A 25,338-nucleotide genomic window follows, 5' to 3' on the forward strand; every position below is an offset into this window, starting at 1 on the left:
AGGCAGATCTCTGTGAGTTCGAGGCCAGCCTGGTCTACAGAGCAAGATCCAGGACAGGCACCAAAACTACACGGAGAAACCCTGTCTCAAAAAACCAAAAACCAAAAAAACCAAACCAAAACAAAACCAAAAAAAGTTAACAAATTGGATTTCTGTATAGTACTTTATGACAATATAAACTATATAAAATGTGTCTTGAGACCATAAGGAACAGGAAATTTGTATTATTTTATTTTTATCCACCCATCGCTAGGTCCCGCTCTGCTCCTTGCATACTCAAATAAATGTTAAATGAGTAAGTAAAGAAATAAATTAAATTAATAAGGGAATAACTAAAGGTGATTTATTTAGGAAGGAAAATATTTTAAAAGTCACTTAAGATTAACCTGAGCAGATACAATAAGAACCATGTTAGACATACAAACACTGAGTTTTACACATATTCTGACATACACTATTTACATTACTGTAGCAAGTTACATGATCTTTCTTGGTCTCACTGATTTGGATCAGCCTTGTGCTTTCAACCCTAGTTTAACATGTGAAATCCAAGACTAGCTGGGATATATAGAAGGAATGAGAAAAACAGGAAAAAATCTGGGACCATCTCCTAATTTTAAAAAGTGTACTACCGTCCCCAAATCCAATCAAGCCCAGGAAATTACAGAAAAGACACTTGGCTCAACACAGAAAATGAGAGGAGAGCAGACAGAGATGGTGCTGGAGAGGCAGGCAGGAACTAGATGAAGAATTGTGTGCTCCATGGTGAAGAATCTGAACTATACATATACATCAGTGGTTTCCAATGGTGGCTATCATCACAACCATCTGGACAACTTCAAGATTCCTAAACGCCACAATCTGTACGGGAAAGGTACAACTTTTCCAAGTTCTATGAATAAACTGGGGACTGAGAGGGCAGAGGCAGGAAAGTTTAAGGCTAGCCTCCACTACATGAGTTCAAGGCCTGCCTGGGCTAAATGGCAAGACTATCTTAGAAGACAAAAACAAAAGCCCTGTGAAAACAAAGAAGAAACTTTAAAATATAAAATATTAACTTAAAATATACATCAGCATGAACAAAACTAAAGAGTCCTTCAAAAAAGAAAATACAGACTACTCTGACAGGAAGAAAATTCTGAGACCAGGTTATCACAGAAATGACAAATTCCATAGAAAAGCTGGGCCAAGCCCAGGAGATGGGGCAGTGGGAAGAGCACTTGCTGTGTGTTCATGAGGAGGCAGAGACAGAACAACTGTTAAGACGTGCTAGACAAAAAACTGACTTTCAAGTGAGAGATCCTATCTAAAGAGAAATGAGGCAAAGAGCAATAAAGGAAGATGTCCAGTATCTTCTGCTGGTCTCTTTACAGGTGTGCATGGGAGCACACGCATGCACGCACACACATACACACACACAAAGCAAAGGTTACTCATATAAATAATTAGGCAGTCACTTCAGACTAGAAGGGATAGAAGCCTATAGAGGGTAAATGAAATATGAGACTATGAGGGTAGGCAATCTTTGAAGTTAGCTTGTAAAAATAAAACAATATTGACACACCGGAGGCTATAAATCCGTTAGACTGAAGAAAAAGATTAAAACACATTTCAAAAGTAATTTGTCCACTTAAAACAAAAATGAAGTCAAGCTATTATTATCTTTGTTTGGTTTGGTTTTTGGAAACAAGGTTTTGTTAGCCCAGGATGGCCCTGAAATCTTCATTCTCCTGCCTTAGATTCCTGAGTGCTGGGATTATAGGCCTGTAATTTTTTGTTTGTTTGTTTGTTTTGAATCTGGGTTATCAGTTACACACTGGTGATCAATTAGCAACCTTTTCCTCAGCTTCAGGCACAGAAAAAGCACAAAGCTTTAATTAATCAATTTGTTGTCAATAGAGACCTCATTTTCACTGCTGGAAACACACTGAAGTGAGTACAGCATTTGCTAGCATGCATGAAATCTTAGATTCTATCCTTAACACTATGAAAGAACAAAATGAACAAGAAAAAGATTCGCCTATCACACTTTAAAGACCAGGTGTCGATCCTGCCTCAGCCTCCAAACTGTGGGGTCACAGGTACAGACTACTGTGCCCAGCTTCTTGGATCATTTACATTACAAAGACATTTCAGTCATATAAAAACAAAAGACAGTACTAGATTTAATTCCTTTTAGAATGCTCCTCTAAAATATCTATATTACACTATAAAACTTTGTCCCTTGCTATCAAAATCACCCTGCTTTTTGGTGTTGTTTTGTTTGTTTGTTTATGTGGTTTTTTTGAGACAGGGTTTCTCTGTAGCCCTGGCTGGCCTGGAACTCTCTGTAGACCAGGCTGGCTTTCAACTCATAGAAATCCACCTGCCTCTGCCTCCTGAGTGCTGGGACCAAAGGGGTGCACCACCACTGCCCAGGCTCAACCCAGTGATTTTTGTTTGTGTGTTTGTTTAGCAGTACTGGGGACTGAACCAACTCTCCTATACATGCTAGTCAAGTACTCTACCACTAAGATAAATCCTCTCTAGCCTTTTATTTTACTTTTCAACTTGAGGCAGTCTCAATGAGTTGCCTAAGCTAGCCCTGAACTTCTGATCCTCCTATCAGCCTCCAGAGTGCTAGGATTATAGGCTTGCATCACATACTTAGCCTGAATTACTCTACTTTAAAAAAGAAAAGCAAATATAGATTTGAATAAACTATTGATTCTTTATTGAGCAATCAAAACATGGCCAGTGGCAAATTTTCTAGAATTTGTCAATACATTTCTATCATTAAGGTGATAATTTAATGAGTTCATTTCTTATACCTTATAGTGTATAGTTTCTCTTTTATACTTATGCGATTAATGAAACTATTTAATAATGTTAACGCAATAAAAAATGTATGTGTTTGGAGCAGCTTCGACTTAATGACAACAGTAACTCTTCAGTACCACTAGAGCAACTGCTCAGATGACTTCTGTGTACCCAGTAAATGCAGAGGCTAGCTGAGGAGTACAGGGAGCACATAGTGTCCCAGTACCTAATACAATACCTAATAAACAGTGAGACAGTATTTGCAAGTAAACAAATTAAGAGAAATAATAGTTAATAAAATATATATAATATGCAAGCAATATTCCATTTTATGCATTTTCATGCATGCAATTCTCATAATAATATAAGTATCAGTATTTCCTTTATTTTTCAGATACAGAAGTAGAAAACTGGTAAGGTTAATTACTTAGTTCAAAATCATACAGCTAGAAAATGATGGTGCAATTTGATTTCAAAGCTTCTATGCTTTTTTTAAAAAAAAATATTACATTGTGGTGGTATTGTGTTCCCCAAAATATTGTGCACCCTAATAAACTTATCTGGGGTCAGAGAACAGAAAAGCCACTAGATACTCTGGATAGAAAATGTTGGCACTCACACATTTAATCATAGCATTCCAGAGTCAGAAATCCATCTGGGATCTCTGTGAGTTCAAGGCCACAGTGGAAACAGCTAGGTACGGTGACACACGCCTTTAATCTCAAGAAGTGAGCCTTTAATCCCAGGGAGTGATGGTAGAAGGCAGAAAGATATATAAGGCATGAGGACCAGGAACTAGAAGCATTTGGCCTGGTTAAGCATTTTGGCTGGTTAAGCTTTCAGGCTTCTAGCAGCAGTTCAGCTGAGATTCATTCTGGATGAGGACTCAGAGGCTTCCAGTCTGAGGAAACAGGGTCAGCTGAGGAACTGGTGAGGTGAGGTGGCTGTGGCCTGTTCTGTCTCTCTGATCTTCCAGCGTTCACCCCAATATCTGGCTCAAGTTTGACTTTATTAATAAGAACTTTTAAGATTCATGCTACATCACATTTATTTATTTACTTATTTATTAGAAGGGTGTGGGTGAGTTGATAAGGGTTTTTTTGTATCCAAATCAGACCAAATTAGGAAACGGCCCAGTTTAATGGGTAAAGCGTTCCTGGGTGATTCCCTGGCCCAGCAGAGAGGAAAGGGAATGAGAGACCGGAAAAACCACGTGTCTGTTTTCTGGCATGCAGTTTATATACCCTGTGGGTGTGGTCTTGAGCCTCTCTGGGGGTGGGGAGCTGTGTTTGGCGGGCTTTGAAGGGACGGGTTTAGGGAAAGAGATGGGGGAAGAAAGTTGAGGTGGATCTTCCGGCAGGACATTTCAGACTCTTTGGGTATATGGATGCCAGGGTGCCAGGGGCTGAGGTGGAGCTCCCACCCAAACATGAGTATGCTAGACACTCATGTGGAGGTCAGAAGACAACTTGTAGCAGTCAGTTCTCTCTCAGTCTTCTGGGTTCCAGAGATGAAACTCAGGTTGTAAGGCTTAGAGGCAAGTACCTTTACCAGCTGGACCACCCTTCTGGCCCTAGAAAACCTTCATTCTTAGCCATTACATCAGAAACAACTGAAACAGATTTTAAACTCAGGTAATACCTTGTTAATAAATATGAAAACAAACCGGGTCTGCTAGTGCAGCTACCTGGGAGGCTAAGGAGAAGAATGACAAATTCCAGACCTATGTGGGTTTCAGAGTGAGTTAGAAAGACCCTGCCTCAGCACACAGAGTACAAACAGGGCCGTGAGAACACAGCTCAGTGACAAAGCATTTGCCTAGTATACCCAAGGCTGTCGGTTCAACCCCCAGTCCCTCCCCCCACAAATTAATATGAAAACTAAAAGGACACACAAAGACAACAAGATCTCTCTATACACACCCAAGGACCTAAACTATGTATTAAAAATAAAGGTCAATTAAGTTCTTTCTCTGCATTAAGCTCACAGTCAGTCCACATACAAACACAAAGAATTAACAGAACATAGGTCTATAACATTATCAAGTACAGTAAATACACAGAAGATTAAAAAATTTTACTCTTGCTGGGTGGTAGTGGTTGCACACCTTAAATCCCAGCACAGGAAGCAGAGTCAGGTGGATCTCTGTGAGTCTGAGGCCAGCCTGAGCTACAGAGTGAGTTCCAGGACAGCCAGAGCTGTTACACAGAGAAACCCTGTCTCGAATGAAAAGAAGAAGGAGGAGGAGGAGGAGAAGAAAGATCTTTACTCAAGAAGCTCACATGTAAGTAAATTAGTAGATTTTAAATTTATGAGAGTATTTTAAGATAAAACTATGAAGAATTAAGATTATACATGTAAAGAGTTTCAATCAGCCATAAAAAAGAAATAAATGTGTCAGTTGCTGGAAAATGGAGCTAGAGACTATCATATTAAGTGAAATAAGCAAGACTCAGAAAGACAGCATGTTTTCTCTTAATAGGGAGTATGCATTTGTGTGTGCACGTGCATTTGTGTGTACATGTGTGTGCGTGTGTGTTTGTGTGTGCATGTGTGCATGTGTTTGTGTGCATGTGTGTGCACATGTTTGTGTGTACATGTGTGTGCATGTGTGTTTGTGTGTGCATGTGTGCATGTGTTTGTGTGCATGTGTGTGCACATGTTTGTGTGTACATGTGTGTGCATGTGTGTTTGTGTGTGCATGTGCGTTTGTGTGTACCTGCGTGTGCACGTGCATTTGTGTGTACATGTGTGTGCATGTGAGTTTGTGTGTGCACGTGTGTTTGTGTGCATGTGTGTCACTTCTCTTCATGCTGTGACATGGTACTTGACAAAGGCAGCATAAGGAAGAACAAGTCTGTTTTAGCTCACGATTAAAGGAGACAGTACATCATGCTGGGGAAGCCATAACAGGAGCAAGCGGCAGCTGCTCCCCCTGCATCTGTAGTCAAGCGGCAGCTGCTCCCCCTGCATCTATAGTCAAGCGGCACAGAGAAACGAATGCTGGCCCTCAGTTTGCTTTTTCCTTTTTACTCAGTTCAGAACCCAAGCCCACGGGATGGGGCCACTCACATTTAGGTTGAATCTTCTTCCCTCAATTCACCTCATTTAAAAAATCCCTTACAGACACACCCAGAGATCTGTTCCTGTGGTGATTCTGGACAATTAGTACTGGCCACACACACATCTAACCATGCTTCCACGTGCACCCCACCACCACCACAAAAACAGATACCTAACGTATAGATGGAAATAGAAAGGTGGCTATTTCAGAAGATGACGGGGACTAACCAGAGGGGAGAGGGAGGACAGGAGATGATGTGCCCAAAGTACCTTTTATACGTGAATGAAAACATCATTATTCAATAACAATTTCTTAAAATACATTTACAATGATCAGAACTGACAGGGTAGAATTAGGGTTATGGTAGATTAAGGCAGAAGGCATGAAAATACAGGAAAAGTGGCTTAAAGTCTTGGCCACTGTCATAGTTTTTTCTTTATTGTTAATTTTACTAGATTTAGAATTGCCCTCTGTGAGGGCATTTCCAGAAGAGTACCTGATACAGAAGGACTGCTTTTTATGTGGGGTATATAATACAATAATATAACACTATTCCATGTTGTGGGGTGTGGAAGAGGCAGGTGAAACAGGGAAGAAAGGAGAAAGCCGGCAGCAATGGCATTCCTCTCTCCTCTGCTTTGTGGCCTGCTGTGAACTGTCTGCTCCACCACCCTCCATGCCACAATGGACCCCTCAAAGACCATGAGCCCAAGGAAACTTTTCCACCCTTCTGTTGTTTGTTAGGTATAAGGTCACAGCTGAAGGAAAGTGACTAAAGTACATGCCAATGTGCTATAATATAAACTGGGGGAGGCCCTCCTTCCTCATGAGTGGTACCTCCAAACTCTCACACAGACACCAAAGTTTGAGGATGTACAAATCTTATATAAAATAGAACTGTATCTGTGTATAACTATAACATAACTTTATCCTCCTTAATTCTTAAATTACTTAATCCAATGTAAAGTTAGTTATATGGTTGTAATATTGTTTTGGAATATAACAAAAAACGTGTATATATTCTGATGTAATTTTTCTTCTTTTCCTTTTTTTTTTTAAGACAAGGTCTCACCATGTGATCCCAGAAGAGGTCCCCCTGCCTCTGCCTGAGTGCTGGGATTAAAGATGTGCTACCACACTTGGTTCTTTTTTCCTCTTTTTGAGAAAAGGTAGCCCAGGCTAGCCATGAGCTAAAGAGCTGAGGATGAACTGATTTATGTGGTGTTGGGTTTACACTCAGCTCAGATGCTTGGTGAGCACTCTATCAACTAACTCAGTTATAGCCACAACTTCCAAGAATCTTTTTTGTTGTTTGTTTTTGAGATAGGATCTCTCTTTGTAGTCCTGGCTGGCCTGGAATTTACTATGTACAACAGGCAGACCTCAAACGCACAGAGAACTGCCTCCTGTGCCTCCTGACTGCTGGGATTCAAGGTGTGTTTAATCTCCCATGGGTTGAATCCATACATGTGGAACTAATGGATATAAAGGACAGAAGATAGATTTAGTTTGCCCTTATTTCAGTCACGTAATTATTTAGAGTACAACTTTCAGCCCCACTTGCTAACTTCCAGAGAAGTGGCCTGAGGGAGACTAGAGACTGAGCTCTATAAAACTCTTGAGCAACACTTGAGGCCTTGAGACCTTCTGGGTTGCTGAACAAGTGGAGGTGTGGACCCAGTGTAAGCCCAGAGAAGGCATGAGAGCTGTAACACTCCGTACCTAGTCCTAGTTACCTTTTCAGTCTACTTCTGTATTTTTCACAATGCCCTTCAACTAAACCAGGAAATATAAGTGCTCCTCCAAGTTCCACAAGCCATCCTAGCAAATTAGTTTACCCCAAAGAAGGGGTCATGAAAGCCTTGGTTTGTAGCCAGTTCATAAAAAATATGACATCCTGTTACTTACTGTGTGTGAAGTAGAGCATCCTTGCAGAGCTGAGTGCGCAACTGTGGGGACTGATACCATCTAACAAAACTGGGAGATAGTACATCCGCTTTGGATCTGCTAGAGAATGAACTGGAGACAGGAAAAATCTCCACAAATCTGGTGACAGAGTGTCTTATGTTGAAGGTGAGAGCATAAGAAATGTACACTCCATTTTTCTCTTACAGCCTCGTTATGCAATTCAGATTTGAATTATTAATAGATAAAGGATATGGTAAAGATTCATCCACTATTTTCAAGCATAAACTACATGATCCAGACTGTGTTTTGGAAAGGTTATGGATACCCTGATGGGAGCCAAGGAAGTCAATTAACCAGTGACCTAAGGATAAGGAAAGTCTAAGTGAATCAAGTAAGAACAGACTATAGTTACAGGTCAGTGATATAGCACCTGCCTAGCAAGGGCTATATCCACAAACAAACAAACAAACAAACAAACAAACAAACTGTTGGGATAATCTTTTTGTACACTGTGTGAAGATGGTCTTTGTTTAACCTGCCTAAGGCACCTTCTGACTGACTTAATAAAGAGCTGAATGGCAATACCTATGCAGGAGAGGATAAGCGGGACATAGATAGGAACTCTGGGAAAGAATCAGAGGTGCGGGAGATTCACCAGCTAGGCTCAGAGGAAGTCAGACATATGGTACTGAGGAGAGGTAATGAGTCATGTGGCAGAATGTGTATTAATATAAATGGATTAATTTAAGTTTAAAGAGCTAGTTTGGAACAAGCCTAAGCTAAGGCCAAGCTTTCCTAACTGATAAAAGGTCGTTGTTAGCGAGCTGGTGATACAAAGACAGACCCTTAACAACAAATAAGCACAAGAGACAGGAGGAGGGTGGGGCAGGGAGTGAGCTAAGACATTTAGCTGTCCACGGAAGGTGGACAGTTTGAAAGAACTAGGCCAACTAAGAGTGGTGGCGCACACCTTTAATCCCAGCGCTCAGGAGGCAGAGGCAGGTGGATCTCTGAGAGTTCGAGGCCAGCCTGGTCTACAAAGCAAGTTCCAGGACAACCAGAGCTGTTGCACAGAGAAACTCTGACTCGAAAAACAAAAAACAAAAAAAAGAAAAAAGAAAAAAAGAAAAAAAGAACTAGACTAATGTTATAATACCAACATGACTGAAACAAAAAAGGAATCCTTCTGGGAGTCTGAGACACAAATGTGAAGTTGACAGGCTTTTATATTTTATAATTTGCACATTAAGATTTAAGCAAAGGGCCAGGCAGCTGTGGAGCATGCCTTTAATCCCAGCACTCGGGAGGCAGAGCCAGGTAGATCTCTGTGAGTTCGATGCCAGCCTGGTCTACAGAGTGAGATCCAGGACAGGCACCAAAACTACACAGAGGGACCCTGTCTCGAAAAACCAAAAAAAAAAAAAAAAAAAAAAAAAGATTTAAGCAAAGGGCCAGTAAGATGGCTCAGTGGGAAAGGCACTTGCTGCATTAGACTGGAAACCTAAGTTTGATCTTGGGGACTCACATCAAAGTGAAATCTGAGAACCAACTCCACAAACTGACCATCACACATCATGACACACTCACACACACATGAAATATTGTTGGTTAGTTTTATGTCAACTTGACATAAGCTAGAGAAGAGGGAACCACAATTGAGAAAATGCCTCCAAAAAACTGCCTTGTAGGCAAGTGTACAGGGTACTGTTGTTTGATGATTGATGTGGGAGGGCCTAATTCACAATGGGTGGTGCCATCCCTGGGCAGGTGCTCCTGGAAAAGGCAGGCTGAGCAAAAACTATGGGGGGGGGGGGTGCGTGGGGGGGGGGAGTAAACCAGTAAGAAGCTCCCCTCCAAGGCCTCTGTGTGAGCTCTTGCCTGCCCTGGCTTCCCTCAATGATGGCATGTGATCTGAGAGTCACAAGATCAAACAAACCCTTTCCTCCACAAATTACTTTTGTTCATATTTACTACTGCAACAGAAACCTAAGACAAAAATTTTATATACATATGTATGTATGTATAACAGATATATACATATAATTTAAAAACAAAACTAACAATCATAAATTATAGATTAACAAAAATAGTGGAAAAATGTGATAAAATCCCTATTAAAATCCTACCTGCCTTCTTTGCAGAAATGAGCAAGGTGATTCTTAAAGTCATATGAAATCACAAGGGATACAAATGGTCAAAATAATATTGAAAAAGAAAAAGTTAAAATACTCACACTTCTTCACTTCAGATTTTACTAAACAACATAATTACCTTGAATCAAGACAGTGTAGTACCAGCATGAGGATAAATGTAGAGATGAATGAAATGAAATCTAAACTTCAAACACTGTCACCCCTCCTCCCACCACAAACATTACAGACTACTACCATTGCTCTTGACTACCCTTACTTGACAGTAAGGCCCTATTGCTGAAGACACCACATACCTGAGTATGGACATGGAGAAATCAAGCTGGTACCAACCTGGAAGCTTCATTCCTACTGGCTAGCTTTCATAGTGCTGGAAGATTCTATGCACACTACTGGAGGAGAAAAGTTATCATCAGTCTTACCCAGCTGTGAACCCTGTGAGCTACAATAATGACTGGCCTGGCAAAGTGTGCCCCCACTGCTGCAATAGTAGCAGGAATGGTGTAGGAGTAACCAACCACTTTTTGATTGGACATAAAATGTGTTACATAAGATGGACTCTATGCCTGGTACCATCAACCAGGCTAAAAATCTGTCACTGGCTAAGTTATAGGCCCTAGGAGAGAACCTACTACTATTATTTAGCTAAATGGACATTGTATTAAACTGGTTTCTAATGACTTATCATTATACCTTGATTAGTGTATCTCTTAACCCTCATCAGAGAAGCTTCTTTTTATAGCAAATGAATATAATACAGAGACCAACAATTGGTCAACATGCAGAGAATAAAAGACCATAGAGTGCTCAGCTCTATTAACACACACACACACACACACACACACACACACACACACACGACTCAGAGATTATCATGGGAAGATGATTATAAGAGCCAGAGGGAGTGGATCTGTAGTGAACTAGTATTTGCATGCATGAACTTCCAATGGCTAGAACCAAATGTACAAGACTTGCACAATATCAAGCCAGCCAAATTCTCAGCATGGATGGGGGAGGAACTCAAGAAGTCCCATCCCTATCTGAAGAGCTATTGGCAGTTGATGGATACTAGGAGTGGGAGAGCCACTTTACTTCAGGGATATGGCTCACAGAGGCTAATCATGCTCCAGCTGGTGGCCCTATATCCATATAGTATGTTTATATGCACAGCACCAAATGGACTCTGTGGATATTACATTTTGGGGTTTTTGTTTTTGTTTTTTTGGAATTGAAAATAGATTTTTTTCATACAATGTATTCTGATTACAGTTTCCCCTCTCCCAACTCCTTCTAGATCCTCCCCACTTCCCTACACTTAGTTTTTTTGTTTGTTTTTGTTTGTTTGTTTGTTTCTCTATGTAACAGAGGCCTAGCTGTCCTGAAACTATCTGTAACTCCACTCCCAAGAAATCCTATGACCTTTTCTGGCCTCTGCAGGCACTGCACACAGGCGGTATACAGACATACATGAAGGCAAAATACAGATAAAACAAACCTAAAAAGAGATGGAGAGAGCATATGAAGTTGGGAGGGAAGTGCAGGGCTGGGGGAGGAAGAAGAGGAGAGGGAACTGGGGATTGACTGGATCTGAACACATCATGGTGTTGTCATGGCAATAGAAGAGTGACCAAGACAGCATAGATGGAAATTAAACAACAGTATTTCATAAAAAATATGGGGGAAATGTAAATTTTAGTCAACCATCTCTGTTAAGGGTGTCAAAACATTTCAGTGGTGAAAATGGTGTTTTCTCATAATTGGTGCCAGAAAAACTGGACTAGATATCCATATGAAAAACAATGAATTTGAACTTTTCACTCATATAAAATAAAAATTTACTGAAATGGATTAGTACAAAATGTAAGTCACTTAAAGGTGTGCAAAAATTTTTGTGATCTTCAATGGTTTTGATATCACTGCCAACAAGTTTTTAAAAACAGATAAATAGGACCTCATCAGAATTTAAAACATTTTATTTTACTTAGTCTTATGATGTTGGTCTGGCTAGCCCAGGACTCACTATGTTGCCAAGGTTGGTCTTCAATGCCTGATCCTCCTGCTCACATCTCCTGAGTGCTCAGATTACTAGTATGTACTTGGCTGTAATTTTTTCGACAATGCCTTATACTTATCATATTACAAGGTTTTTTAAATTGGTTTTTGTGTTTGTATGTGTATGTGTGTAGGCAAGAAGGTCAAAGGACAATTTGCAGGAGCTGATTCTCTCCTTGTACCACGTGGTTTCAGGGATGGAGTACAACCATCAGGCTTGGCAGCAGGTGCCTTTACACACTGAGCCAGCATCTCACTGGTCCCATATTACAGATTTGTGGGCTCTCTGTTTGTTAGGTCTCAAATCAGGGGCAAACTGCTGATGTTATTAAAGGACCTGGCTACTAGGTTCTCCCTGCATCCCCCAGTCCCTACCTGTTACATGATATGGCTGGCATACCCCACTCCCAGCTGCCTGCCCTTCCCTAAATAATCCAGCCATTGTGATTACGTGTTCTTTTTCTCATCTACCCTTTAATCTCCTGGCCTCTTGGTCTTGCTGGCTGTCCCCTCTCCCCTTCCTACTCTCCTCACATGGCCCGGCTCAGTCTGGTAATGCTTACTCTAGACTCACAGATGACCCTGCCTCTGATTATGTCACCCTTTAATCTACAATAAACTTTCTCCTCCAACATACCTAGGAGCGGTCCTTTCTTCTTTTTCTTTCTTTCTCTTTCTTTCTTTCTTTTTCTTTCTTTCTTTCTTTCTTTCTTTTCTTTCTTTCTTTCTTTTCTTCCTTCCTCCCTTCCTCCCTCCCTCCCTCCCTCCCTCCCTCCCTCTCTCTCTTTTTCATTCACTGTTAAAATCAAATACCAACCCTAAAAGCTTCTTAACATTTTAGCTTTTCATGACTGTTAGGATTCTGCCGCCACTCCAGCTGCATGACTGCACATGCGCAGTTCAGCAGCTAAGCAAGGGGTCTTATGTCATCAGTGCGTGCAATCAGCGCATGCATGGCGAAGCTCCATAAGGCCATGTACGCATGTTCACGGGAATCCTTAAAAAGCCAGGCACAACAGACTCCTCCTTCCTCTCTGTTCTCTCCTGCCCCCACTACCTCTATCTTTCTCTCTGTTCTCTGCATGTGCTTCTTCCCCAGACCTAGTTCTTTTGCTCCCCCTCCTAATAAAACTCTGATACTAGGTTTTGTTGTGGCTTCTGCCTCATGCATGACCTTTCCGCATGGTAACCAGTGCAGCTTAACATTTTTAAAAAACAGCAATCACATTTTGAGAGAATGATCACTGATATGTCAAACAAAAGTAAAATAAAATAAGTACCCTTAATTCAGATAGCTACAATAGAGACTTTAGATAGGACAGCAGCTTCCAGTTATGCAGATTTCAACTGTGATATGAAAAACAATGCCCAAACTATATCACTGAAAGCAAGTAGTAGTAATAAAATCCTCCTCACTGCTCCAAGTCTTCATATTTTTGTTGACTTACTTAATTTTAAAAGATGTATTTATTCTTCATTTTATGAGTGTGAGTGTTTTGCCTGCATGTCTGTCTGTGTATCACATGTGTGCCTGGGACCCATGGAGGCCAGAAGAGTGCTTGGATTTCCTGGGACTGGAGCCACCACGTGGGTGACAGGAACAAACCCAGGTCCTCTGGAAAAGCAGCCAGTGCTCTTAGCCACTGAGCTCTCTCTCCAGGATCTGCATTTTTATCTTTAAGACAGAATCATAAATACAGGTTGGCCTCATGCTTCCACCTCTCAAGTGATAAAGAGAACTGGCTCATGCAAACTGTGCTAAGATCTCCACATACATGCTGTGGCACATGCATATATACCCTTCCCACATATCCACAAAAATAAATAAATAACTCTAATTGTTTTTATTTTGTTTGTTTGTTTTTCGAGATGGTGTTTCTCTGTGTACCTGGCTGTCCTGGAACTTTCTTTGTACACCAGGCTGGTCTTGAACTCAGAGAGTCACTTGTCTCTGTGCTGGAATTAAAGGCATGTGCCACCACGACCAGTTCCTAATATCTTTTTTTTTTTTTTTTTTTTTTTTTTTGGTTTTTCGAGACAGGGTTTCTCTGTGTAGCTTTGCGCCTTTCCTGGAACTCACTTGGTAGCCCAGGCTGGCCTCGAACTCACAGAGATCCGCCTGGCTCTGCCTCCCGAGTGCTGGGATTAAAGGCGTGCGCCACCACTGCCCGGCCAGTTCCTAATATCTTAAAAGCAAGAAAAGAAGCTGTTATAGATGGCTCACTGGCTAAGAGTGCTTGTTCTGCAAGCAGTAAGGACCCAAGGTCAAATCCTAGCACTTATATAAAAAATTCCAGGCACTAGGGAGCAAAGAGGACCGATCCTGGGAGCTTGCTGGTGAGCCAGCCTAGCCAAAGCAGTGAACTCCAGGTTCAGTGAGAGAGTACATCTCAAGTAAATGAAGAGTGAAAGAGGAAGACATCCAGTGTCCTCTGTCTCTGACATGGGCTGACACAGGCGGGTGTACTCATACAAATCTGTACACACATACCACAAACACACACACAATGAAGAAAAAAGTTCTGAAATCCAGTATTGGGAAAGCTCTGAGATAAAGTAATAAATCCCAGGTCAACTAAAAGTCAGCTTTTAATTCTGTAAAACTGTTCTGCTGGAATGCCACAGAAATAGCAAAAACTAGCCATAGTTTTCTTGTCTATCTAGCATCTACTAAACCAAACCAAACCAAAGACCTCTCTCTGCCACAGGAGAAAAAAACTAAGTCATGGGGTCCTATCTTCAAAGAATTTTGTTAACTTAGGCCATTCTAATGGTGTGCAGTAGCATTCCACTTTGTTTCCTCTTATGTTTAGTTACACTAAACATCTTTTCCTGAGCCAGTTTTCTACTGGGTATCGTTAAATTTACCTACTAACATCTATTACCTTTATTCATTAAAATATTTTTCTTACTGTTGCATTTTCAGGACATTTTATATATTCAATCAGTCCTTTATAAAAACATGATTTTCAAACATTTGTTCCCTGTCCATAACCTGCTTTTTCTTTCCCTTTGTTTGAGACAGTGTCAGGCTCTCACTGTGCAGCCCAGGTTGGCCTCCTCAAACATATCACACAGCCTGAGCTTGCCTTCAGTTTTGTTCCTCTTGCCTCAGCATCCAAAGTGCAGGGGTTACAGGTGTGTGCCAACATGCCACATCCTGGCTTCAGCCTTAACGGCATCTTGCAAGCAAATCTTTTCATTTAACAAAGTATAATTCACCATTTTTTTGTTTTGTTTTGTTTTGTTTTGTTTTGTTTTGTTTTGTTTTGTTTTGTTTTTCGAGACAGGGTTTCTCTGTGTAGCTTTGCGCCTTTCCTGGAACTCACTTGGTAGCCCAGGTTGGCCTCGAACTCACAGAGATCTTCCTGGCTCTGCCTCCCGAGTGCTGGGATTAAAGGTGTGCGCCACCACCGCCAGGCTTAATTCACCATTTTTTTCCCTCCGTTTATGAGTCATGATTTTGTTGTCATCCAATGAACTCCTCATCAAAATCAGATCATAAAGTATTTCTCCTATTTTCTACAAAATACTGTATAGCTTTAAAAAAAAAAAAACCCGTTTAGATGATTCATCTTATTCTTATATAATGGGGGGGGGGGTAGGCTGAAGTTCATTATTTTGTATTTGATTGGCTATAGTGCTGGAATGATCTCAGGCTTTGCAATTCCTAGACAAACTCTCTGGCCTTAAGTTCCACCACGACTCCTGTATGGGTCTACTTTTAAAATCCCTTCTCTCTTCCACTTATCTGTAATGTCTATCCTTTTGCCAACAAAATCTTGGTTATGCTTTGCATTGTTTTAAAACATTTTCCTCCTTTTTATACTTACATATCTTAATTGACAAATACCTTGTATAAATGCAATGCTTCCAAATACATCTATATTGTGAACTATTTCAACCAAGCTAATATGCTATGTATTATCACACAGATTCAGTTTTATTGTTGTGATAGCACTTAAAAATCTTATCTGTGGGGATGGAGAGATGGCTCAGCGGTTAAGAGAACTCGCTGTTCTTCCAGAGGTCCTGAGTTCAATTCCCAGCAACCACATGGTGGCTCACAACCATCTGTAATGAGATCTGGTGCCCTCTTCTGGCATGCAGGCAGAACACTGTATACATAATAAATAAATCTTTAAAAAAAATCTTATCTGTAGTTTAATTTAATTTATTAAATTGTTTTGCAATTCGAGGTCTTTGCCTTTCTACTAAAAATGCTTCTGGGAAGCCCAATGCGGCAGATGTACATCTGTAATTACAGCACTTGGGAGACAGGTAGGTGTATCATGAATTTGAGGCCAGCATAGGCTACAAAATGAGTTCAAGGGCAGTCTGAGCTCCAAATCAAGACCTGAAAAGGGAAAAGAGAGGAAGGCAGATTATTTATTCTGAGTCCTTGTTTTTGCTCTGTTTTGTTTGAGAGACAGGATCTTGTGTGGCCCAGGCTGGCTAAGTCTGAACTCCTGGGTCTGCCTCTCTTGTCCTGGGATCACAGGCAAACACCACCATTCCGGCCGCCTTTGACTCATTTAACAGTATTCCGGCCGCCTTTGACTCATTTAACAGTATTTTATACTTCATACCTAAGATCAGATAATTTTATATATACTTTTTGGAATTGTGTTTTAATTCAGTTTTCAATTGTTCATTGCTAAAAAAAATGTTTGCTCTCTGTGGTCTGAGTGAGGCATTATGCTAAATTATGTACTCAGTAATTTTTTTTTTTTTTTTGGTGCAGGCGGTGGTGGCACGCGCCTTTAATCGCAGCACTCAGGAGGCAGAGGCAGGTGGATCTCTGTGAGTTCAGGGCTACAAAGAGAAACCTTGTCTCAAAAAAAAAAGTGTGTGGATTCTTTGAGATTTATATACAACAGAAATGATATTTTTCTTTGATTTTGTTTATGTGTTTTACTTTCTTCAAACAGTATCTCCTTGGCCTCAAACTCATTATCCTCCTCCCTCTGCTTCCTAAATGCTGGAGATTGAAGGCACACACCATTTTGACCAGTTTCTTCTTTTTCAGGGCTTTTTTTTTTTTTTTTGAGACAGGTCTCACCGTGTAGCTTCGGTTGGCCTGAAACTTGCTATGTAGATCAGGCTGGTTTTGAACTCCCAGAGAACTGCCTGCCTTTGCTTCCTGAGTGCTGGGTTTAAAGGTGTGCATTACCATGCCCAATTGTTTTTTTCATGTTTTTGTTACTCCAAACTCATTATCTTCTTATCCCAAGTGTCTGGTGATACAAATCTTGATCTTCTGGTACTCTTATATAGGTCAAAGAGGCTATTCTTTTTTTTTTTTCTTTCTTTCTTTTTTTTTTTTTTTTTAAGGTTTTTGAGACAGGGTTTCTTTGTGTAGCCCTGGCTGTCCTAGAACTCTGGAGACCAGGCTGGCCTTGAACTCAAGAGATCTACCTGTCTCCCAAGTCCTGGTTTAAAGGTGTGTGCCAGTACCACCTGGCAAGGCCTTTCATTTTTTAAACCTCTTTTTCTTCTATTAATTTCTACTGATACCTTTTTAAATTTGCTGACTCTCACTTGTCATGTCCAATCTGCTACTGGTCCCATCCACTGAGACTCTCATTTGACAGTGTATTTCTCGGTGTTACACATCTTACTCTGTTCTTCTTTAGGTCTTCTGTATCTTTGTCAAGACTTTCTACTGAGGCCACTGAGCACTCAAGGCAAGCACTCTACTGAGATACAACCCAGCCCTACTTATATATGCTTCTCAAATTTCTATTGTGAATACGATATATTCAGTCCAACTTGTTGATTTTTGTGAGTCTGATTCACAGTGAAAAAAATCAAATGGCAATATAAAAAGCCATCCTACTGGCCAGCACAATCAATGTGTCAGACACTGCTTCCAAAGCTCCCAGCATCCCAGCTCCCTTCTTTTTTCACTTCCACTTACTTATTCCTTCTTTACAGAAGCAAAAACTAAGTTCTCTAAGATTCTGAAAGTCAGTTTGTCTAGAGCTGAATGAGCGCTTTGACATTCAATATTAAAAGCCCTTGCTGCATAGATACTCTCTTCATTCTGGTCATAGTGAGGGAAAATGTAAGACTAAGATTCCCAAACCCACTCTAGAGTTACAAGATATCCAGATGAACATGCATGATGCTGCTCAACATGATCCTGGAAGTCCTCATTAAGAGAGGGGCTGGAAGGGGCAATGCTAATTTCAGGATGACTTGTTAAAGATTGGTCCTGCATAAGTCATTTTCTTTTTCCTTTCAATTTCCAAGATTGCAGTTGTGTTTTTATTTTAAAAATACAGATGCCAGGGGCTCAGGCCCCATGAAACCTCACTGTCATTCTTGGGTCACGCTGTCCACTCCCCTGTGTGTGTAACCACACAGAGCCAGGCAAGAGCTAGGCAATGCATAGCACTACCATTTACTAATATGTTTTTTGTTTTGTTTTTTTTGTTTTGTTTTGTTTTTCAAGACAGGGTTTCTCTGTGTAGCTTTGCACTTCCTGGATCTCACGCTGTAGACCAGGCTGGCCTCAAACTCACAGAGATCCGCCTGCCTCTGCCTCCCAAGTGCTGGGATTAAAGGCGTGCACCACTACCGCCCGGCTCTAATATGTTAACATTGACATTCTATAATATAAAACATTAAAAAAATTAAAGAGAAGACAAAGAGTAAGGGTATAAATGATGATTTGTAATTACCACTGTAGTCTTGTTAGCTCTGCGTGCGTGCGTGCATGCGTGCGTGCGTGCGTGTGTGTGTGTGTGTGTGTGTGTGTGTGTGTGTGTAGGGCATTACATGTGGTAGGCAAGTACTTTCATCACTGAGCTACATCTACAACTTCTTATGAAAGAAACAGGCTTGCATTATTCTTTTTAATTTCTTAAGCACAAAAAGGTATAAAGGAAAAAAAATAAATGATAATTATCCCCCTGAACCTATCTATTTCAAAAGCCTGGAGAGCTTAATAGTATACTTTCTTTAAGCACAAGAGCACATATAAATATGTGTAAATGAACATATATATAATATTCCATTAGAGGAAATGGATCTGTTCTTTAAAATAATCTAGGCTTTTCAAATATATATTTTTCTAAAGACACAAGAAAAAGAAAAAAGGAGAGGACAAAACAAAAGAAGGGAGGAATAAAAAAATTACAAGCTCATAATTGGAGCTACTTGGAAGGCCGACACAGGAGAATCACAATTTCAAAGCCAGCTTGGTCAGCTTAGCAAGACTCTGTTTCCAAGTAAAAATTACAAGAAAGACTGGGGACAAGGCATACCATACAGTTCAATAGTAGATTATTTACCTAACATGTGGGAGGTCAAGGATTCAGTCCCTAGTATTACAAAAAAGCAAAACCAAACCAAACCACTAAAATGGGTATGGTGGCACATGCCTGAGAGTTGAGCATTAGGGATGTGCGAACAACAGGGAGTCAGTTCAAAGTCAACTTCAGCTACATAGTGAGTTGGAAACCAGCCTGGACATCAGGAAACCCTATTACAAAAAGATAAAAGGAAAGAAAAGAAAAAAAGGGAAGGGGTCTACGAGATGGCTCAGTGCACAGGAGCACTTTGCCGCTCAAGCCCGAACACATGGAAGGGCAGAAGGTAGAAAAGGAGAACTGACTCCACAGAAGTTGTCTTCTTGACATCACACTCTATCCTCACGAGCGTGCAGGCACACAATTATAATAAAATAACGTTTACAAGACTAGACTGAACAAATAAAGATCTCAGAGATCTGCTAATACCCTTTGACAGAAAGAAAAACATCAACAAGAACATGTGAAAATAACTTTAAGAGGGAAACAATATACATCAAAAGAGCAGATTAGAGATTTATAAAAGAATAAAGGCTACAATGAGGTATGAGGTCCCTTTGGAACTTTCCTAGGCAGTCTTCTGCACTTACTAGAGCAATGGTTTAATCTACTCATGTCATATTTTTATATTCTTTTATTTATTTTTAAATTTTTATTTTATTTGTTTGTGTATGGGCATTGTGCCTACATGTATATATATGTATCACACCACGCAGTGCTCAATGGGTTAAAAAAAAGTCTTGGATTTCCTAGAACTAAGTTCCAGATGCTTGAGCCACCATGTAGATGCTGGGTCCTCTGAAAGAGCAGCCAGTGCTCCTAATCCACTGAGCCATCTCTCCAGCTCTAGTTTTTCTAGTCTTAAGACTGGGGAAAGGAAGGAGTCACACTCTGCAGCAGGAGCAGAGTAATAATGCAATTGTTCTGTAAGAGGAGCGTTCCTTCTCAACTAGCTCAGTTTACACTCTGTAGCACATAAGACAAAAGTAAAAGTTAAAACTGTCATATCCACAATACCAAAGTTAAAGAAAAAAATCCCCCAAACCAAAACACAGTCATGGTTTTCTTTACGGGTTGCAAGGAAAAATGTAGTTTTTCCCTATACTTACATGGGTAAGATTAATTTCCAGTTGTTACACCAAAGAATACAATTAGCTAGCAAACAACTGCATTTACTCTGTTATTTCTTGATAGTAATAGGGTTGTTTGACAGGTGTGGAAGCACACTCCTGTAATCCCAGCACTCAGAACATAGAGGCAGGAGACTCACTCTAGCTCCAAAGACAGCTTGGTTTACAGAGCAAGTTGCAAGCCTGTCAGGGCAGCTGCAGGACCTACCAAAAGAAAGAATGGGCATAGGAAGAGAGGAGAAAGGGGAGGGAAACAGAGGCCCCGAGATTAAACAACAAAAGGTCTTTGCCTGCTCTTAGAAAATGCAAAAGAGAAACTTTCCAGTCATTCTCAGGGCCTCATCAAAGGACTAGACAAATAGAACACTCTCAGTTGTACTTAGCCCATGCAGATCACTGACAACAGTTAATACAGGACAGAAAGGCCAAACAACTTCCTAGTTCTTCACCGAGTTAAGGCACTGATTTTTTTTTAATGATTTACTTTTGTTTTATGTTCCTTGGTGTTGTGCCCGCATATATGTCTGTGTGAAAGTGTTGGCTCCCCTGGAACTGGAGTTATAGACAGGTGAGAGCTGCCATGTGGGTGCTGGGAATTGAATCCGGATCCAGTCAGTGCTCTTAACCACTGAGCCATCGCTCCAGCCCCTAACATAATGACTTTTAAATGAACAAAATTCATTACTTTGAAATTTTTATGAAAACACACATATGAATTAGAAAAATCTATCTACAGAATACGTGTTCTTTTACATTTTTATATGTGTATGGTATACAGGTGTATATGTACATTTTCACATGTATGCTCACACGTGTGTATGCTCTCCCATTTTACTCATTGAGACAGGATGTCTCAGTCAAACCCAGCCTACTCTGGCCAACACACCCACCTGGAGTTTACGTGAGTTCTAAGGATCCAGACTCCAGTCCTCATGCCTTCCCAGCAAGCTTTAATCACTCAGCCATCTCCCCAGGGTAGTTCTGAAGAATTATTGCTACATTTATATTATACAATTTCATAACAAACAGAAGCAAATGAACAATGTATAAACTGTTAAAGATCCTAAGATGACTCCCTTTGACAAAAAGATGTATTAAGTAATTTTACAACACTTTAAATTCCTCCAAATATTGGGCCCTTTTATATGCAAAAATAAAAAAGCTCAAATTCCCAAATAAATAAAAATTATTACCAGGTGGTGGTAGCACACGCCTATAATCCCAGCACTCAGGAGGCAGAGGCAGGTAGATATCTGTGAGGTCAAGGCCAGCCTAGTCTACAAGGAGAGTTCCTGGTCTACATAATGAGACCATTTCTCAAACAAACAAATCAAAACAACCCACAAATTGGAAAGTGCCAGCTGTATCCATCAAGAAACAAGGTCTGTAGAAAACCTTAGTGAGCAAGGGGGAGATTCCTATAGAGAAGCAGGCAGGAAAGCTGAGGATCCTAGCGTGCTCACTGCTAACAGAATCAAGCTGCCTAAGAGAGTAGCAGAACTGTAAGGGAAGAGCTGCTCCTCATACACACCTGACCTGAGGATCAGAAGAGCAAAGGGGGTGGGGGCAGGGATGGGGGTACTACTAGGAAATGGCCTCCCCGCTACACACTAGAACTCCAACAAAACCCAGGCTGCACAGACCAACAGCTCCTACTTGTCCCTCCAGCACACAACATAATGTGGAACCTGCAGAGACAGAGATCGGAGAACTTCACCTTCCAACTCAGCCTAGCCGTGCCAGGAATTCACTTCCTAAGTACTTTTATTCTTATGTTCTATTACTTAATTTCCACCCTTGCATGTATGTCTCATGATGGCTTTGCCTTTTGTTTGTATATTGCTCTGTTGGGTTTTCAGACTCTTGTTTGTTTCCTCACCCAGTTTACTCTAAGGCATTCTTTACTGTACTCTACTCTTCAGCCACATCTCATATACCCTCCCCTCTATTTTTTTTGTTTGTTTGTTTGTTTTTTTGTTTTTTTGAGACAAGGTTTCTCTGTGTAGTCCTGGCTGTCTAGAACTCGCTCTGTAGACCAGGCTGGCCTGGAACTCACAGAGACCTACCTGCCTCTGTCTTCTGAGTGCTGGGATTAAAGGAGTGCGCCACCACTGCCTGGCCACCCTCCTCACTTACTCTTACATCTTCTTTTTTCCATGCTTTGTGTCTCTTATTATAACATTCCATAGCTCTAACAGTCTCTAAAATCCATGGATCCTAGCAGTATCCAACTTGCCCTTCCTACATACTTTACATACCCCAATATTTTTTCTTTTCCAAGTCCATTTAATACTTAATCCTTATCCTCACCCACCCTACTTCACTCCCACTAAAATCTGAGTATAATCTATACTATCCTTGGCTGTTTATCGAACAGTTATTGAAGTCAAAGGGGCCACTGTTAGTAACTGGCAAGTGTCACATCTACATTTCATAAGTATCAGCCATGGTGCCTCTCCCACTTAGTTACTCAGAGAATGAGATCTTGGACTGAGGAACTATTTCCTGAACATTCAACTCTATCACATTCAAATCCTATGTGAACATTGCAAATACTCCAACTGAAATAATACAGCTGACTTTAAAATTAAACCAAGCAAATGCAGAACCAAAGCAGGAGCCACATTATTATACACTGTTAAGTCTGCAGGCTTTACAAGAATAAGTTTCTGTTTCCTAAGCCTAATGTATCCTATAAACCATGGTTTTTAATCTACGCTGAACTTGTGACCCCATGATGTATACTCACCCCTTTGCCTTGCAAAACTCCTGCACCTGTGATATACGACTGCCCTTTTGCCTTACAAAATGTATCTTCCCTGGTACCTTGAGGACTCCTCTTCCACATGATGGATTCTTGCACTTATCTACCCCACAGGCAGCCTTGAGCCCTGAGTCCCCTACCTGTCTGTACATGTGCTAAAAGCCAGTTATCTTGAAAGCTGTTTTCTTTTTTCTTTTCCGGAGCTGAGAACCGAACCCAGGGCCTTGTGCTTGCTAGGCAAGCGCTCTACCACTGAGCTAAATCCCCAACCCCGAAAGCTGTTTTCTATCAACCCTAGCCCTGTCCCATAGAAGGGACCTCAAAAGCCAGTGAGGAGCTGCTCTCGGAAACTCTGACTTAGTGGGAGGCAGTCGTCGGTCTGGCCAGTCCATTGTATACTTCTAAATACAGCTTGCTTTAATCAGACAGTCACAGAAATGGTTTTTTTCTCAGGTCTAACACAAAGCAATAACTCTAGATGTGTAAAGCCCAGTGCAGCAACATGAGGAACAAGAAAAACCAAGACAACATAACTCCTCCAAAAACCCTACAGTGATGGCATTTAATGAAAGTGACTTCTAAAATGTAGTCCCAGACAGACAGCTCTAAAGAGTAAATATATTCAAAGACGAAAATAAGCTCCTGGTTGAGAACACACATTGCTGAATGAAGTAAGGAAGGCAATGTAAGATACGAAAGAGGAAATTAACAAAGGAAATGCTGACAAAAAAAAAATCCGATCTAGGGAAATAAAGTAGTCAAACAAGCCGCTCTGTAGATGAAGGGGAGGACAGAGCATGAGTCTGAAGACAAGGCAGAGGAACTGGACCATCCAACAAGAACAAAGATAAAATAATCCCAAGGTTCCAGTAGGAATCCCAGGACATGTGTGACAAGGGTGAGAAGATCAAATCTGTGGCTAAAAATCACAGAAGAATAATCAAGCCACAAAGACATAGGAAATGTGTTTTTAGATTTAGTTCTATGAGTGTGTTGCCTGCATGTATGTATGTGCACGTGTGGTCAGCACCTATGGAGGTCAGAAGGCCGGATCCCCTGGAATTGGAGTATGAACAGTTATGAGCTGCCATATGGGTGCTAGGAACCAAACCGGGGTCCTGTATAAAAGCAAAAAGTGTTTGTTTTTGTTTTTCTTTTTGTTTTGTTATTGTTGTTTTGTTTTTCATGGTTTTTTTCTAGACAGGGTCTCTCTGTGTAGCTCTGCGCCTTTCCTGGAACTCACTCTGTAGCCCAGGCTGGCCTCGAACTCACAGAGATCCGCCTGCCTCTGCCTCCCGAGTGCTGGGATTAAAGGCATGCGCCACCACCACCGGGCAACAAGTGTTTTTAATAGCTGAGCCATTTCAAAATCCTTTTTTTTTTTTTTTTAAATCCAAATGGGCTGGAGAGACAGTTCAGTGGCTAGAATACTTGCTAGGTTTGCAGAGCAGCAGCACTGGTTCCTGGCAACCATGTTGGGTGGTTCACAATCACCTGAAATTCCAGCTCTAACACCATCTGGCCTCTGTCAGCACCTCCCACACAAACACATACATAAATGACATCAATCTTTAAAAAACAGAAACATTTCCAGAGTTAGGAAAGGATCCGCCAATCCATATCTGAATATGGGAAGCATTTTGGGTATCAGACAAAACCAAAACCTTATGTGTCATATTAAATTATAACAAAGAAAGTATACTGAATGCAGCAAGAGAGAAACCAAGCCAATATAAAGGCAGGTGACTAAGAATTGTTTAACTGCAGATTGTTCAACTTTTTATTTTTTTATTTTTATTTTTTTTATTTTTATTTTTTTTTTTTGGGTTTTTCGAGACAGGGTTTCTCTGTGTAGCTTTGCTCCTGGAACTCGCTTTGTAGACCAGGCTGGCCTCGAACTCATAGAGATCCACCTGCCTCTGCCTCCCGAGTGCTGGGATTAAAGGCGTGCGCCACCACCGCCCGGCTGTTCAACTTTTTAAAAGTCAGGAGAACTACCTGGACAGATATGTTTCTAGTTATTTTTTCATCCTTTTAAAAATTGCATTTATTGCCGGGCAGTGGTGGCATATGCCTTTAATCCCAGCACTCGGGAGGCAGAGGCAGGCGGATCTCTGTGAGTTCAAGGCCAGCCTGGTCTACAGAGTGAGATCCA

General features: G+C 40.9%; 1 protein-coding gene across 6 annotated transcripts in view; it reads right to left on the reverse strand.

Annotated features, from left to right (window-relative positions):
- The window catches only part of Ttbk2 (tau tubulin kinase 2), a 113,882-nt gene that overhangs the window by 50,084 nt on the left and 38,460 nt on the right, over window positions 1–25,338 (reverse strand). Inside the window, exon 2 of one of the 6 annotated variants that reach the window (XM_059261221.1) lies at window positions 10,218–10,313. The exons of the other annotated variants lie outside the window; for them this stretch is intronic. The gene's annotated coding sequence lies outside the window, so the exon portion shown is untranslated. The remainder of the gene's footprint in view (window positions 1–10,217; window positions 10,314–25,338) is intronic. 6 annotated transcript variants of the gene reach the window in all.

The sequence above is a fragment of the Peromyscus eremicus genome, chromosome 4, assembly GCF_949786415.1.
Source record: "Peromyscus eremicus chromosome 4, PerEre_H2_v1, whole genome shotgun sequence".
Lineage (NCBI taxonomy): Eukaryota > Metazoa > Chordata > Mammalia > Rodentia > Cricetidae > Peromyscus > Peromyscus eremicus.